This window comes from Amblyomma mixtum, chromosome 4, assembly GCF_055824585.1.
Source record: "Amblyomma mixtum isolate Tamu chromosome 4, ASM5582458v1, whole genome shotgun sequence".
NCBI lineage: Eukaryota > Metazoa > Arthropoda > Arachnida > Ixodida > Ixodidae > Amblyomma > Amblyomma mixtum.
This window is the reverse complement of record NC_143015.1, coordinates 108,834,876-108,851,815: the sequence shown is the minus strand read 5'-3', so window position 1 is coordinate 108,851,815 and position 16,940 is coordinate 108,834,876. Positions and strand designations below refer to the sequence as shown.

The 16,940-nt window shown below is 46.1% G+C and overlaps 1 protein-coding gene and 1 long non-coding RNA gene across 3 annotated transcripts in view; both read left to right on the top strand.

Annotated features, from left to right (window-relative positions):
- The window catches only part of LOC149347796 (uncharacterized), a 167,148-nt gene that overhangs the window by 134,699 nt on the left and 15,509 nt on the right, over positions 1-16,940 (top strand). The gene's annotated exons all lie outside the window — the stretch shown is intronic.
- Positions 7,033-15,558, top strand: LOC149347797 (uncharacterized). Its single transcript, XR_016292212.1, has 3 exons — positions 7,033-7,456; positions 8,539-8,612; positions 15,403-15,558. It is a non-coding gene; the product is annotated as an uncharacterized LOC149347797 (long non-coding RNA).

Sequence of the window (16,940 nt, the reverse complement as noted above, 5' to 3'; positions counted from 1 at the left end):
TTGGCAAGACGATGGAGCGTATGGTGCTAACCCGTCTAGAATGGTTCCTTGAAAAACGTGGACTGTACCCTTCCACAATGACGGGTTTCCGCAAAGGCCGGTCTGCCATCGACAGTGTAATTGATCTCGTGTCAACGGTAGAACATGAAAAACGCCGTCACAGGTTGACTGCTGCTCTTTTCCTCTACATCAAGGGCGCATTCGATAATGTTCAGCATGATGCAGTACTAAATGCACTCGATGAATATGGCATAGGCGGACGTCTACACAATTGGATTGCAAGCTATTTGACAAACCGGACAGTCTACATGGAGACTCTTGAAGGAGACACAGCAGATCATCATGTTGCTTGTGGTGTTCCTCAGGGAGGAGTGCTTAGTCCAACGTTGTTCAATCTCGTGCTCATTGGCCTTTTCAAACAACTGCCGAAGACTGTTTCGATATCCGCCTACGCAGGCGATATTTGCATATGGACATCAAGTGTCACGCGTCCCCAAGTGCAAGCAAGATTGCAGCGTTCGGTTTCCATTACGTCTGCGTACTTGCGCCGTCAGGGGCTTGAATTTTCGCCAACTAAAAGCGTAACATTGGCTTCACAAGCAAGTTAATGGCGTGGTATCCGGTTACAATCGACGGGCAAATTGTTCCATACGTAACACATCACAAATTCTTAGGTGTTACGATAGACCGTGACCTGTCCTGGACGAAGCACATTTCTGTGCTCAAGAAAAAGCTTGACAGCTTTGCAAGCATTGTGCGGTGTATGGCAGGAAAATGTTGGGGTCCCTCTGAGCGATCTTTACTACACGTGTACCAGGCGCTGGTAGTCGGTCTTCTCAGATACAGTGCACCCGTTCTCTCGGGAGTCAGACTATCAGGCCTGCATGTGCTTGAAAGCGCGCAGGCTCGTGCTTTAAGAGTATGCTTGGGTTTGCCATGTAAAACTTCTACATGGGGCACATTTTATGAGGCCCGCGCCTGCCCAGCACGAATTTATTTTCAACAGGAGCCACTTCGTGTGCATTTGCGGCATCTGACCAGGCATCGTCATCACCCCCTGACCAACATTAGTGCGGCGCGTCCAGATGCAGCCTTTTCCAGAGCCCTTAGGATGCAGCGCAATGCGGTGCCTTCGAACTACGCGCCACACCAGATTGCGGAGGTGCCACTTTGGGCAGTACCAAAACCATCTATACGGACAACAATCCCAGGGATAACAAAGAAGACGCACATTCCAACAGTCGGACTGAAACAGCTGGCGCTGTCATACATTACATCTATGTATACTAACACCCAGCATGTTTTCGTGGACGGATCCGTGACGACCACTTCTTCAGCTGCAGCGGTGATAGTGCCAGGAAATGCCTCATGTCACCGTTTCAGGCTCATGCACAAAACGTCCTCTACGGCAACCGAATTGGCAGCCATACGAGAAGCCGTCCTTTATATTGGTCACCAGCCAGCGCAGCAATGGACTATATTCTGCGACTCGAGATCGGCATTGCAGGTCGTACAAACTTATCTAACACCAAGGGCATGCGAGCAGCTGGTTCAACAAATTGTGGTTTTGTTAGCCGAAGCTTTCCACCGCGGCCATATCATAAAGTTTCAATGGATACCGAGCCATAGCGGCATAGCGGGAAACGAGCGTGCTGACGCCGAGGCTCGAATGGCACATAGTGATGGTGCTTTCATTGAGATAGCCTTTTCTAGATCAGACATTGGAGCCTTGCTGGCGCATTTAATGCAAGCGGCAATGCAGTCGCACTGGCATGATTCGAGTCATCAACAGGACCGCGTCTGTAAGCTTGACGCTGGCTCATGATTACATTTGCCATCTATGGTGGTGCGACGTCATGGGACTTTACTCCACCGGCTACGGCTTGGCGTTGCCTACACCAAACACTATCTTCACAAGATCGGCATCGAAAGTAACCCAAATTGCGCACAGTGCCACACTCCAGAGACTATTGGACACCTTCTTTGCGAGTGCCCGAACTATACTGCTGAAAGAACAACATTGGAGGCGACCGTGAAACAACTGGACTCTCGCCCTCTCTCTGAGGAAACTCTTCTGGGCGCCAGGACGAGACGTTCTGATTGGTGCCGTGTGACAAAGGCCCTGCTCAACTTTTTGTGTGAAACAGGCCTGGATACTCGTCTGTGACCGCCTGTGCACAACCTACATGGTTAATGACATGTGTCGGTGTTTGTGTTTCAGACACCAGTTTTATGAGTTTTATGTGCGTCTACTAACCGCGATGCGAGTGCCAGCCAGTGTGGTGTGTGGTGTGTGTGTGTGTGTGTGTGTGTGTGTGTGTGTGTAGACATCACCCGAGAAACTCATTGTATTATGCCATCATAAGCCTTCATTCGCACTTTCCTTTTCCTCCTCTTCCCTTTCCCCTGTGTGGAGTAGCAGGCCAGGGCCATGTTACCACCGGCCAACCTCTCCACCTTTCCCTCATTAAAATTCCTTTCTTCCAATGCCGAAGATATCGATTCCAAGGGGAGCACGAGATCAGTGGGCGCAGGGAAGGGAGAGCGCGTGCGTGAGCGTGAGTGGCACTGGTGACGTCGCCTTGCGCCGACCACGACGTGTCTCCAGGGTCAGTGCAAGAGATACAGAGTGGCGGTGTCCATGCCCAAGACAGCTCCTCATGAAAAGGCTCAGTAGGGGACTCCTTGAAGTTATCGTCGGCGCTTTCCAGGCCTTCTGGCATTTTCCTGCGGCAATTGCGACCGACAGCTGGTTTCCACAGCGGCAGCCTCTCCGGGCGATCGACACGTCATAGCATGAGGTGAGGCCTTTGGTCCACTTATGTAATTGCGAAGCGATGGCGTCTCCGAGGGCACCGAGGGTATTCAGGTAATTTTTTTATCCAGGGAATGTTTCTGAATGGAAGTCTAATAGGATTTGTTGGCCGGTAATGAGATTCCTAGGCATCTTTGCAGTAGTCGTAGCGTTCGACTTCCCTCGACAGTCAACGTTCTGTGCTCTGCCATCGCAAATTTTAAGCGTTCCATGCCTGCATTGTTCCTCTATCAGCACTCGAGGCTGTGCTATTGAATGAGAGGTATACAGCCAGCCATTTCGTGCGTGAGCCGGGTCCCGATTTTTGGGTGATATGTCACTATACATGCGAGCCTAACTGCCGGCTTCTTCCAAGCTCTCGTGTGCTTAGAAACGTGTGCGTTCAGGATGTGGCGTCCTGGTAGATTAACCCGGGACACACACAGTCTACCTTGCAAAGGGCTTTTGAGCTCCACTGGTCACTCACTGGCTGAGGTAAACCCGCCGGAGTGGCTGTGTGTTTGCGTGTTCGACTGCTGAGCTGGACGACGCAGGTTCGGTCCTTGCCACGGCGGCGGCGTTTCGATTCGGGCGGAATGCTGGAAGACGCTGTATGCTGTTCGCTGTCAGTGCTCGTTAAAGGAACGCACAGTAGGGGCACTTTAAATGCGTTTATTAATCCCAAATTAAACCAGGGACGCGTATTTCTCCATTAGCTCCTCCGTTCCTTTGCCTCGCGGACTAGTTCAGGGGTTCACCCTGAACGCGTGCGAACGGCTTGCTGTTCTTTTTATTCTGCAGAAACCCGTTCTTCTCGCCTGCTCGAAGCACTTCAGAAAGCGTTTTAAACACACCCGCGTTTCTGTTTTTTTTTTTTTTGCGGCGGTTTGGATGGCACCGAGGAGGCAACTTGTTTTTTTTTTTTTTGCGGCAACCGCTATTTGATGGAGGCGAAATAGACGCCCGTGTGTCCCGGTAGTAAATAATCGTACCTCATAGTGCATGTCTCGCTATGGGACATTAAGCACGAAATAATTTTTTATCTGATTAGCACGGCAGTCTGATCCTTCATGGAGCAGCCCAGACATATGTTGGCATTTTTTTCACGAATGTGGACCGCATATAGGGAACCTGTGCTGTCCAGCTTGGGCTGCGGACAACCCGTCCCCGAGCAGCCGACCCACACGGGCATGGAGACGTAAACTTGACGGCATTTTGAGCTGTGAGAGACGCGCGCCTCTCTGATAGCTTCTTCGTTTGAGAGCTTCTTCACTGAGTGCGCACGCTAGTACTAATCGGCGTCTGGCGTCGTCAAAGCGCTGCAAAGTGTTTTGTTTTCCATCTCAAGGCAGTTGTGTTAGCACGCATATTAGCATTAAAATATCGGGCATTTTCGCAGCTTCTCCGCGGAGCGGAAGTTGCGAGTGAGATGCGGCAGCTTCCACAGCAAGCCCACTGTGTTATGTGTCCTCGAGACAATCATGCGTGGCCAGTATTTGTAAATGTCTGCGTACTGAGCACTAGCATAATTTGAGTGCGAGAGGGCCGCCGTCTCGGGTCGTGTTTAGGTGCATAGAAGCTCCCACTACCACGGGTCAAATACAGCTCTTGTGCTTCTGCTTTCTAGCGCTTTAATACAAATTGAATCACAACTGAAGTGAGAAATTTTGTAAGGTTGTCTTTAAATTCAATCCCAAGTGAGTTACAAATATTGTAAGACTGACTTTTCGCTACATTACGGGTGTAGTGGCAAGAGGAGTTTGAGCCAAGATTATGAAACTGGAAACAGGGGGTCAGCAGACGCCCGGTAGCTGTCCCCCCGCTTTTCGGCGTCCAACGAACTGAAGAGCGTTTATATGGCGTTCTCAATGGCGTTTCTAGAATTACAGGCTTAGGTGTGCTACCCTGTTGAAAATTCCATCAAAAGTCTTGTTGGAGAAAACGGTGGCCCGAATGGAAGTGTTGGTTTCCATATTGGAGAAAACGGTGGGCTGATTGGAAGTGTTGGTTTCCACGCTGGGTGCTGGTGGAGCGAATGGGAGAGATGCTGGATGCACTAATGGCGACTTTGGGCCACCCTGGATTGAGTGGAAATTGTGGTGGCTGCACTGGCACTTTCAGTAAACAATATTGGGCTGAATGGAAACCACGCTGGACACTTCAGTGAGCACGATGGGACGGGATGGGCTTGGTGGTATCCATCGTGATTATCTCGGTGGGCCTGGCAGGCAACACTGGACTATGTGGAAACAACGGTGGGAGCCTATGGATGTGTACAGTCGCGAGCAAAAAATATTAGCACAGATCACTGGCGATCAGAATTCGTATATCTCACCACGCGGCGCTGCGGTAGGCAGAACTGCCTAACGGGCCGTTTCTTCCATGTTTGCAGCCTAGGGGGGGGGGGGGGCGGCAGGAAGTAAGCTTTATCAAGCGTGCACCGCCCGAGCGTTGAAGTGCCGACCCTGCGTGACTGTGCTTGCGGAATTTATTTTGGCTCGGTTATCATGAGCACAGATTGCTTCTTTTTATTACTGTTTTTTTATGTCCGCGATGGTTTGTCAAAAGGAACTCGCGGGAACAATAGATGATAGCGCTGCTTTTAGTCAGCAGTTTTGCTGTCCGTGGCAGTCCGCTAATTTGCTGTCCGTGGCAGTCCGCAGTAATTTTACTGTCCGTGGCAGACCCCCTTAATACTGTAGAATGGGAACGGCCCGGCACTCCCGTTATCAGCCTCTCCGCCACCCGCAGTGCCAGGCGTTGTCATTCCGGCGCTCTGGTGTTCCGTCATGTGTGCTAATCTTTTTTTACCCACGACTGTACCTACTTGTTTGGCATGGCACAAACCATGGCTGTATTTGAATGGCCGATGCTGGGCAGCAGATACTGCATGCATGTGCCTATATGGTTGACAAAATGAAACTCATCAATGCACTAACAATCCCAGTGGGTCAAATCCATCAAACGTACAGTCTTTGTCAAAAGTAACCAGGCTGCATGGTTTGCTTCTAGCTCGTACAGTGGATCCCTCACAGCTTCCCTAAAGCTTTGGAATGGTAGCTAAAGGTAAGGACTGAGGGTCTTATTACCTTCCAACATGTTTTGATCCTTAGGAATAACACAAGGGCTCCACTATACAAGCTAGAAGCAAACCATGCAGCCTGGTTACTTTTGACAAAGACTGTACACTTGGCACTTTATGCTGTTAGAATAAAAACTGCAAGACAAATTTCTCTTTTTTACACGTGCATTTGTTGACTTGACAGTTTCAGAAAATTTTTTTAAAAAGTAACGACTTATATACTTGGGCTTAGATTATCATTAGCAAAATATTTGAGAAAAAGTTTAACTTCATTGTTCACAAAATAATAAATTGCAGGTTTGCAGAGCCCTGCATGCCTGAATCCGAACACTCAATTTCATTCAGAAAATTTTATTGAGCGTGCATTTCAAGACATATACTAATTCAATTAACAAATTGTTAACCACATAGCTGGCCACACAGCTTCTTTGTAGAAGGGTTACGAATACAAATATATACACAGAATATTTCGACAAGGCTGCACTCTTATACATGCACCTTGGTACACAATTACCAGTACAACACTGTTTTTCAAAATAGAAATGCAGATATATATAAACACAATATGAGGATATAAATTACACAGCATATTTCATACTAAGAATTGATTTGGTTTTCACGTTGGATGAGAGAACTCCACTATAAAAAATGCACACCTTCACTGTAGTCTCAAGAAAGCATATACCATGGAGGTTGTTCTCTCGACGCGCGTTTCAACGCTGCCGCCTCTCACGTCGTGCTGCCGATCAAACAGCGTCACCATGTTTTTACGACAACCTACTCTCTACGACTGCTACGTTGGGTATTTTGTTAGCCTTGCTGATCTCCCATCAATATAAAAAAAAACTTCCCCATACAAACAGAAATCGGCATGTAATTTCGTGAATGAGCAAAGCAGCAAGCCATACTGCCGTGAGAACTCCGGCATTTTTCAACCGCAGCGCAAGCAACAGGTCGTTAATTCGCGCGTTTCTACCAGTGGTAATTGCTTGCAATCGCTGCAATTTCTGTGGATGCCGATACGGCTGAATACCCAAAACAAAATACCAAAAATAAAATAAAAAGTAGGATACAAGCTTTTCACAACGAAACCGAAACAAAAACTGGTTGTCACCGCCAGGCGGCTGCCGGTAACTGTTTTTCTGTATAACCCTCATGGCGGTTCGGGTGCTGCGTCGCGTGCATCGCGCTTCGGCGCTTGCTACAATTCGCTACTTGGATTGTGAGCCGTCGTGAACTGTGTTGTGGTTTGCGTGTGTTTCTTCTTGCTCAAGGGTGCACAATCGCGCAGTGCTGTCGACGTAGCCTATTCGAGGCAAAGTGTCATTTTTCTGGTCTCTCTAACTTTTCAGTCTGTGCGCTTCTTTGTGTAGTCCAGGATGGGTGTCCAGGCACAAAGACGCGCGGGCAGTGTCGCGGTGGAAATGTTCCAAATAAGGCCCGGAATATTTTCTTCTGTGTGACTACGTGGTAGAGAGTGCCGGCTACGTAGCACTCGTGCTGAACTCTCACTGGTTGGTGTAGTGCCCGTGACACGAAGGCAAACAGCGTTCTGCACGACTACGCAATCATCTGAAAAGGTAAGCAGTACTCGTGCTTTATCCGAAGCATATAATGCTGGAACGGTGACCTGTCGTACTGCTGCAGTATTCGTGTTCAATGCTATAAAAAGCGTTTAAGGCGCTTTTGTTGTCGCCGCGGTGAGTTGCTCTGCCAAGAATTGTCGCTGTCGGTACTTGTTTTGGCAAAGGGGATGCGACCGTGCGTGCGCTAGCTTTGCATGATTTTGGTATGCGCATGTTTGCGCGTTTTGTTTCTTGTTGAGCACAGATTTGTCCTCGTATATGCCTCGTTCTACGCGTTTCTGCCCATGCTTGTTCACACCACCTCGCACGTTTCAAGGACCGGCACTTTGGCTGTGCGTAAAATGTATGATTGTCTTTCAAGATAGCGTTAGCACTTTGAGGGGGATTGAAACACTTTTTATTCGCCGCGGTTTTTGCTTGGCCCTAGACTGTTGAACCTTAGGTCGTGGGGTCGATCCTGATGGCAGTAGCCGCATTTCGATTTAGGTGAAATGAAAAAAAGAATGCCCCTGTGCTGTGCGATGTCAGCTCACGTTAAGAAATTCTAGGTGGTCTAAATTAATCCGGAACCCTCCAATACGATCAGTGCCCATTTTCCGCATCTGAATTCAAACCCCACTATAAAGAAAGCACTGTCTCAGGTTGCAGTTACCAACGAAAGTTAATTTCCGGCCGTCAGGATCTGATTTTTAAATGAGTATGTGAAGATTTTTTTTTTATGATACCGATAGCGTTTCTGGCTACCCAGAGTATAGGATCTTGCATTTCGATCACTCTGCTGTTTGAAAATTGGTTTCTGAGGAAAACAAGTGATGCAATAATTGTCTCCGTTATTACGATGTTTATCTACGCTTTCGAACGCAGATTTGTTTTGCTCATAGCAAGATTCCTTTACTAGTGCTAGGGGAACTGATGCATTTTAAACAGGGTAGTTTTCCTTTGTATTGAGGCGTATACTTGGGCAAGTATATTTTTCCTGATCTTTTTACATTCATGTGATATTCACTGTTGGACCGAGTTCGCATGCTTGTTTTTGTACGCCTGTCATAGTGATAATGGGAAATTGGTATCCGCAGGTGGCACATCTGTCTTCCAGTCCGAGTCAATGGCATGGATTTTGTGGCCACCAGATGAAGTCAAAAGCTGTGTTGTAAGTTGTTACTGCATTGTGCTTTGTTCTTATGGTTGCCATGAAATGTTCTCTTACTTTCATTGCTCTTTTCCTTAATGCTACTGCTTGGAGCAGTTTGGATAGCTCTGGCCTGATATGTTTACATGTTTATATGAGTAATATTAGTTGGCTGTCAGAATGGGCCGGTCGCAGGCCATTTGAAGTTTTACATTCAATATTGCTCGTCTTTTAACCGTTGCATTCTATGCATGAAGTGCGAAATGTCTGCATGTTTTTGGCTGCATTATGTGATACTATTTGACTACGAATATTAACATTATGATGCATGTGTGTTAACTTAAATATGTGTTTTTATGCCACTCATCGCAGGTCACAGATGTAAAAGAAAAAGTGCACACATGAGAACTGGTTTCATTACTGCTGCCTTGTTTTTGCTAAGCATGGAGAGCTGAGCTAATTGGTTCTGGGTAGAATTATGAGACATCATTCCACTGTACAAAAACACATGAACGAAGAGAGTAGACTCCATAGACCCCATACTTCAACTGAGGTTGATTCCACAACATGAGCTTTTTACATGCAAAGTGGTACTAGTGACCCCTGTGGCTGAAAAGTGTTTCCTCGACCAGGTAACAATTATTCAAGGTTGCAAAAACAAAAACATAGGCGTAAGGTTAGCTTGTCACTCAAGTTGAATGCATTGGCGTGACTAAACATTGCCTACCTGGCTGACCCAACACACATTTGCGTTGAGATAATCTATTTCTTTTTCTGCCTGCCTGCTCCAGTCGCCTTACTTCGGCATTGACGCTGTCACGACTCTGTGACAGCATCAATGCGCAAGTAAGGAGACTGGAGCAGGCAGATTTCACAGGAGAAATTGTAGCCTTAGTGGTAGAAAGCCAGGTTCGAGAGATGAAGTGTGCTGGGCAGCGCAAGCCGGAAGACAACGCACATTCGGAACAGTGACCTGTCATTGTGCCCTATTGCCATCAGGTGTCACACCGCCTCAAGAAGGCCAGTGACAAACACGATGTACATGTCGTATTTTCAGCTTGGGAAAGCTGGGATGCATGTGCCACCTGATAAATGACGTTACGAAAAAGCCTGCCTACAAAACTAAGCACACCAAACCCCTCGTTAAACATGAGGTTGACATGGTGTACAGCACCCTCCTTGCCTGTGGCAAACATTACATTAGACAGACGAGGCTTGCATCAATGAACGCTTGCTTGAACATTGCAGGACAGCTGATTCATTAAGTGGCAGAGGTCATTTAGCTGAGCACATTCGCCTTTGCTCGCACAAGCGAGCATGCAAGGCGTTTTTGAAAGAAACACATGCCTTGTGCAAGTTTAGCACTTGAAAGGGCTGGGAAATTTTTTAAGCCTTTTGTATCTCTGCTGAAAAAGAGAATTACGTCAGCAGCCCTTCTGCAGCGCTCCAGAAAAAGAAATAGTTTATCTGGAGGCAAATATGTTTGTTGGGTCAGCCAGGTAGGTGATGCATAGGCGTGCCGATGTGTTTAATGTGAGTGGCAAGATACCTTTACCCCTATGTTTTTTTGTGTTTTGGTTTTTGCCGTCCTGAATAATTGTTATCTGGTGGCGGAAATACTTTTCAGCCCCAGGGATCACTAGTAGTACCCCTTTGCACATAAAAAGCCTGTGTTGTGGAATAAACCTCAGTTGAAATATGGTATCCATGGAGTCTACTCTCTTCATCCGTGTGATTTTGTGTGCCGGAATGATGTCTCGTAATTCTCCCTTGTTTTCAGTGAATAAGGAGGGCTTCTGGTGTCTCTTTTTTTGTATGTGATGGTTATAACAAAGTGGCTACCCATAAACTGTCATTTTGGGCTTAATTGAAGGATCCTTGGGAATTTGTTTGACAGCATATTCCATGGGCACTTTCTTGAGAAAAATCAGTTATTTGTTACCCATTTCACTGCATTAACCATTGCTTCTCATCATGTCTCGAAAGTCATTGATAAGCACAAGCTTTCGAGTACCTGAGGGCTGTGTGAGAAGCCTTCTGACATACTTTAAACTACTGAGGATATCTGAAGACAGATTTTACCAATAATTGTTAGCCAATCCAAACCTCTTGGTTCTATCCCTGACAACCTGAAGCTGACCTGTCAATAATTAAGGCTGGAAACCGTTCTGATCCCCAAACTGTTCTCCTATTTTATTGATGTGCATTTTGCATGAACTGTTAGAGCACGAAATGAGTCCGCATATTACTTGCCACCATAATTCAAACTAATATTTCTATACCAGTCATCACGGCTCCCATTCTCTTTACTAATGTGCAATCCAACTTTTTGAATTCACAACAGATCTTCACCCAAATTTAGATTCTTTATTTTAGGCAAGTGTCATCGACTTGAATTTCTCCAAAGCTTTTCATGTTTGTCATTATAACCTTTTAGCTACACTCTCATACTTGAGCCTTCATTCTTTGATATTAGTGTAGATTCATTGCTTCCTGTTCTACGGCTGGCCTTAAAAAACTATTGTACTTCTTCTCTTATGAAGCCCAGCATCATATGCAAAATCATAAGGGATATGCAAAATCATAAGGCGTCCCTCATCCTGAGTCACTTTGGGATGTTAAACCCCCATAAACCAAACCAAGCACATTACTAAAGTACATTAATATTAGCCATTCAATAACAGTCTTTGTCTTTATGTCCCAACCTTGTCTTTATGACTGCATTATTCAGAAGGATGCCCCAACTATCTCAGCTACTCTGACTGTATTGACTTTTGCAAGACGGATGAATGGTCTTGTTTGTAATTCATCGTGTCAAAACAGCGCAAAGAAGAGAAAGATGAGGAAGGAATGCGACGGTGCGAGTGCTGACTTTCAAGAAGGTTTATTGGAAAGCACATCAAAATATATACACTGTGGCCTAAAAAAAGAATGAAGAAAGGGCGCCTTGTAACATTCACTTTGGATCTGTCAAAAACAAAACGAAAGTTGAATATGAAGCATTTAAGAGCATGAACTCTTTCTTAGGGAGCGGTAAAGAAGGTGTGTTAACACATTGATTGCGTTTTTTCTACAATTTCAGTGGCCTCGATCATCTCATGCACAAACTTTTCTGTGTCTGTCTAGCACAATGCAGCACAAGAAATTACGCCTCACAGCATAAAGGATGCGGCAAACGACCGCAGTCGCGACAATGAAACATCAGATTCCCCCTGCTAGCTTTGTTCAGATCGTAACGGTGGTCTTTTGACCTCTCATTGGCACCTCTGCTAGTTTCTTGCTGAAGTTGATACATTAGCCAGATGGTTCAACTTTAGATTATTACATAGTTTCTTGGCTCTGGACATTGCTATTAACAAATCAGCTGTTGTGTGACACTTGAACTCAGAATTAACTGCCTCCGTTGCCTTGGACAGAAAGACGCCTTTAGACATGACCACAAAACCACCTTCTTTATCAGCAGTTGAATGCGATAGGGCCCACCGTCTTAAACCCGTTACAGTTCAGCCTGCGGGCAAGTTCCTGGCATGGTTCAAACCACGACACCCCATCAACCAACGCCCCCTGAAACACACCTGTCACGCTCAGGTCCAGGCACAGGAAGGCAAGACGTCAAAGTATGGCGAACAGCTCCAGAATAGTCCTCTTCGAAGGAACAATGGCAAATTTTGGCCCGTATATGCTTCAAGCAGCAGACGAGGCAGCAACTCAGTGTCGACATTGTGCACCTTGTTTTCAGACACTCGTGCCTTGGCTTCTCTGCTCCGGGCTAGTGAGCGCAAAGTGGCTGCAAAGTGGCATTCCAGATGGCTTTCACCTGGTCAACGGTGCGTGACACCGTCAACCAGCCACTCCCTGGCTTGTTTTCAGGCACAAGAGTTTGACAACAAGGTGCACACCTTCAGCTTGGAGTCGCTGCCTCGTCTGGTCCTTGAAGTGCTTATGGACCAAAATTTTCCGTTCCTCCGAAGAGAACTATTGTGGAGATGCTTGCCATGGTTTGACGAGTTGCCTTTTCCACGCACAGACCTGAGTGTGACAGGTGTGTTTCGGGATGTTTTGATGCAGTGTCACGGTTTGAACCCTCTTTAGGAACTTGCCCACAGGCCGAACTGTGTCGTATTTAAGAGGGTGGGCCCTCTTGCTTTCAACTGCTGATAAACGGTGGTTTTGTGGTCGTATCGAAAGGCGCCTTTCAGTCCAAGGCCACAGATGCAGTGTATTGTGAATTTGAGTGCCACTTACTATCTGATTTGTTAAAAGCAAAGTCCAGTGCCAAGAAACATTAACAATCTAGAGTTTAACCATCAGGCTAATGCCATCAACTTCAGTAAGAAAAATTGTCCAGCTATCTTCTTTACCGCAAAGACCCATAAAGGTGACTGCTCCTTGAGGGTTGTAGTTTAAGAGAATGGAACCTGTCAGAAACAAATCGCCTTCTCTTTGCGACATAAAATTAAGTTGCTGAGCATTGATGACTCCTCTCGTGTAAGATCTGCAGAGAAAGTAACGCAGTTTCTACACAATAACTCTCGCACCAATTTCATGGGGTGCTATGTTGACATCAAGGATTTATATTACGCCATCCCTCAATCAGGATCAATAATGTGTTGAAGAATTAATTAACCTAAATGGAGCAGTGGCATTCCAAACGTCTCAGGCGTTTTGGTGAATAATTTTGTCGCACTTTTAAGCTCATACCTTCAGTCCACCTTTATTACATTTCAGAATAGCTTGTTTTTGCAAAAAAAACTATTAGCGCCGCTGTTACGTGGCTTATTGCAGGATCTCCAATCCTGACGAAGCATTGTCTAAGGTGAGAGAGGAGTTCAGTCAAAGCCTCAGTCCACTTTGAATCACCACTGAAATTATAGAGGATAATATGTCATCACATTTATTGGATCTCAATCTTGGGTGGTTACACTTGTTGGGCTTACGAGCCAAGGGAAAACAAGCTACTTTTACCATTTTCTTCGGTTCAGTCTAAGCTGGTCAAGAGGTGTCACTAACCTTTGCTTCAAAAATTCCTTAATGAAATCCTGTTTGATTGCCATGACATCCAGTTTTGCCCAGCTCATATGCCGTTTGTCCTTTACTGGATATTCAGAACCTTTGTCAGTGCCTTTAGCCGATTGCTTTAAGCAGAAGTTGAAACATTCCTTTTGTGCCCCCGTCGAGACTGTAACTCCCAAAAGGAAGTTTGTACGTACCTTTCCCTACATCCACAATTGGCCGCACCGGTTAAATAGGCAGTCGAGTTGGCGTCGATATTGTTTTTCTAACCCTATGAAGTTTCAGTACCTGTAGTCAACCGAGATTATCCATCAGAGTCTCTTCGTGCACTGCACAGAAGACATAGTGTGTTCGAACGCCTTGAAATGCGGCTATGTTTACATTGGGAAAACAGGCAAGTGTGTCACTGAGAGGTTTAAAAGACCACCACGACGATGTGAACAAAGCTTGCGGGAGAACTTTGATGATTCACTGTCGCAATTGCAATTGTTTGCCAGATCCTAAACGCTGTGAACCGGAATTCATGTTCTGCATTTTGCCTGACAGACACAGAAAAGTTTGTGCGTGAGATAATCGAGGCCACTGAAATTTAAAAAAAAACCGCAATCACTGTGTTAGCACACCTTCTTTATCGCTTCCTAAGGAAGAGTTCATGCTCTTAAATGCTTCTTTGTCAGTTTTTGTTTTGTTTTACACTCATGCAATGTGGTTGACACAAGGTGCCCTTTGTTCATTGTTTCTTTAGGCCACAGTGTATATATTTTGACGTGGTTTCCAATACACATTGGCGATAGTCAGCACTCATGCCATCATATTTATTCCTTCGTTGTCCTTGTTTTGTCTGCATTGTTTTGTCACAACGTATTGACCTCCTTTCCCACCTCTAGGGTTAATGGTATGGAGAAACCTTAACCAGATGCAGCCCCACATACTTGGAGCATGTCACGATACATGCTGCTGGCACCACAAGGGCACTCGGGTTTATCAGGAGATGTCATGATCTGTGTGCTCTTGCCATGCTGCGCAGTTTATGCATAAAAATTTTATTGATTCCAAACTGAAGTATTCCCTAGCTCTTTCAATTTTGCACCAAACTGTTTGATGCTACGCCACCAACTCCCTTTAATCCAACAGCGACACTTGGTACAGCATATGTGTAATCAGTCATCTCATTTGACCACCAGACATCACTGCATAAAAGGGGAAATCGCTCGTTTAGTTGTGTTCCATATACTCTACAATACTTTTCCACAACTTAATGTTAAATGTTGCTGCCCCGCTTGAGACCAGGATGCCATCACAACTAAATCAAGAAATTTCTTTGCTGCTGTTTTTATTTTTTGCAACTGATGTATCAATGGATTGTATGCCTCTTTTCGTAGTGTATCGTCTGCGACATCTCAGCTGTGCTACTGCAGTCACCCTTCTGATGTTACCTTTATATTGTCCCTCTTATTAATACCCCACTAAAAGCCTTCAGAGGACAAAAAACGATGGCTTTTTTATTTTGCTCATTATGGCACACGTCAGGCTTATGTTTAGGGATATAGGAGAGGCCTTTGTCTTGCAGTGGTGCTAGTTATGCTGCTGATGATGGTACTTAATGACGAGCATATGATATATTGAATAAGAACCTCAAATTATTTTTATTTTTGAGTGCGAATAGCTTCAGTGGTTCTTGATTTAGGCTCACTTTATTCCTGTGGCCACAATACGGAGTTTACTTTTTTAGCACTCTAATACTGGCAAGAATAAAAACTTGTGGATCCTAATTCTTTCATTTCAATCTTTTCTGCAGAGTGCATCGCCCAGTTTTCCCAAGCCCTCATGCACCAGTGGTACATCAACAAGGCTGTTTCATGGGGCCCAGCTGCATTGACAAGTGGCTAAAGAAGAGCAAGAGGAGCATGAACACAAAATAAAACTGGCTGTAGGAGCTTCATCTATTTTGAAATTTGCTGTCTCATTGCGACAGACATAACATTGCCCCATGGCCCCTGCCCCAACATCTCCCAGTCATTCCAACATGCCCAGTCATTCCAACCTGCCCAGTCATTCCAACCTGCCCAGTCATTCCAACATGCCCCAGTCATTCCAACATGCCCAGTCATTCCAACCTGCCCAGACATTCCAACATGCCCAGTCATTCCAACCTGCCCAGTCATTCCAACATGCCCAGTCATTCCAACATGCCCAGTCATTCCAACGCATTTTCCATTACCATAATCCACCAAGGTTTCCAGTGTTGGTTTCCAATATTTACATCATTGCCTTTTTTTCCAATAGGGTAGTCGCTGCCTCGCGCTCGTAATCCACGGCGTAAGAATCTGTGACAGACATTCGGTAATGTGTTCGTGCCGGAGACGGGGGTCCATCGCAAATGTTTTCTATATGGCGTGCCGGTACACAACCGTTGCAGCGGAATGGACGGCAGCATAGAACGCTTCGAAGAAGAGCCGCCGTATCTGCAGGACCCGTGCGGCACATTCCAGGAAGAATTATACCCAGTTAGCCGTCATTTTCTTCATCGGCCTTAGCGCTGCTGTCAGCAGCCTCGATCCTCGCCTCTATATGCGGCTGCATACAACCACCGTTGCCGATCAGATGAGGCGCTGGGTTCTTCTATTGCAAAACCCTTCTACCTTTGCACGTCCTGCTGGCAGGAGCACTGCTGCCGCAGTGCAGAATGATGATAGCAGGCACGAAGCGCGGTCGCCGATTGCCAATATTCGGGCCTCTAACCTCTTGGTGGAACCACGTATCGACGCCTGTGCTTCAGGTAACCATGGCGACCGGCACTGTAAATTCTAAAATTTGGAAGGCGCGCAATACTTGCTTTGCATGTGAGGGCAAGGTTTTTAGCTTTTAATTTTTTTTCTTTTCTACTTACCATTACCATGCAGTTGTAAGGCAACACATTCATATAGATCGCAGCGCGGTTTTGTTGACTATGAGTTGCGGGCTCGGCTCACAGTCTGAAAGACCTGGGTTCATTGCCCCGCACCTACGAAAGGTCGCTTTCGGACCACTGTTATTGGTCAACGCCTACGCCGGTTTCGTTGCCTATGAGGCGTACAATGCTTTCGCATTAATAAAGTGGCCGAAATTTAGACAGTCGTAATGTCCAAACCAAACGCTCCGGCACTGCTCCAAGTAGACGAACGCAGCGACATGGCATTTCCATTGAAGGGATACGCCTTCATGTGATCTCATGTCCTCATGATCATGTTCTCATGATCATTGCTGAGCGCGAATTCTTGTTAACCTGCAGGAGGCTGATTGCGTCTCTAGCCAGGCCAGCGTCCCTGAAGGATGCGGAGCAATCTGGAGGCTGAA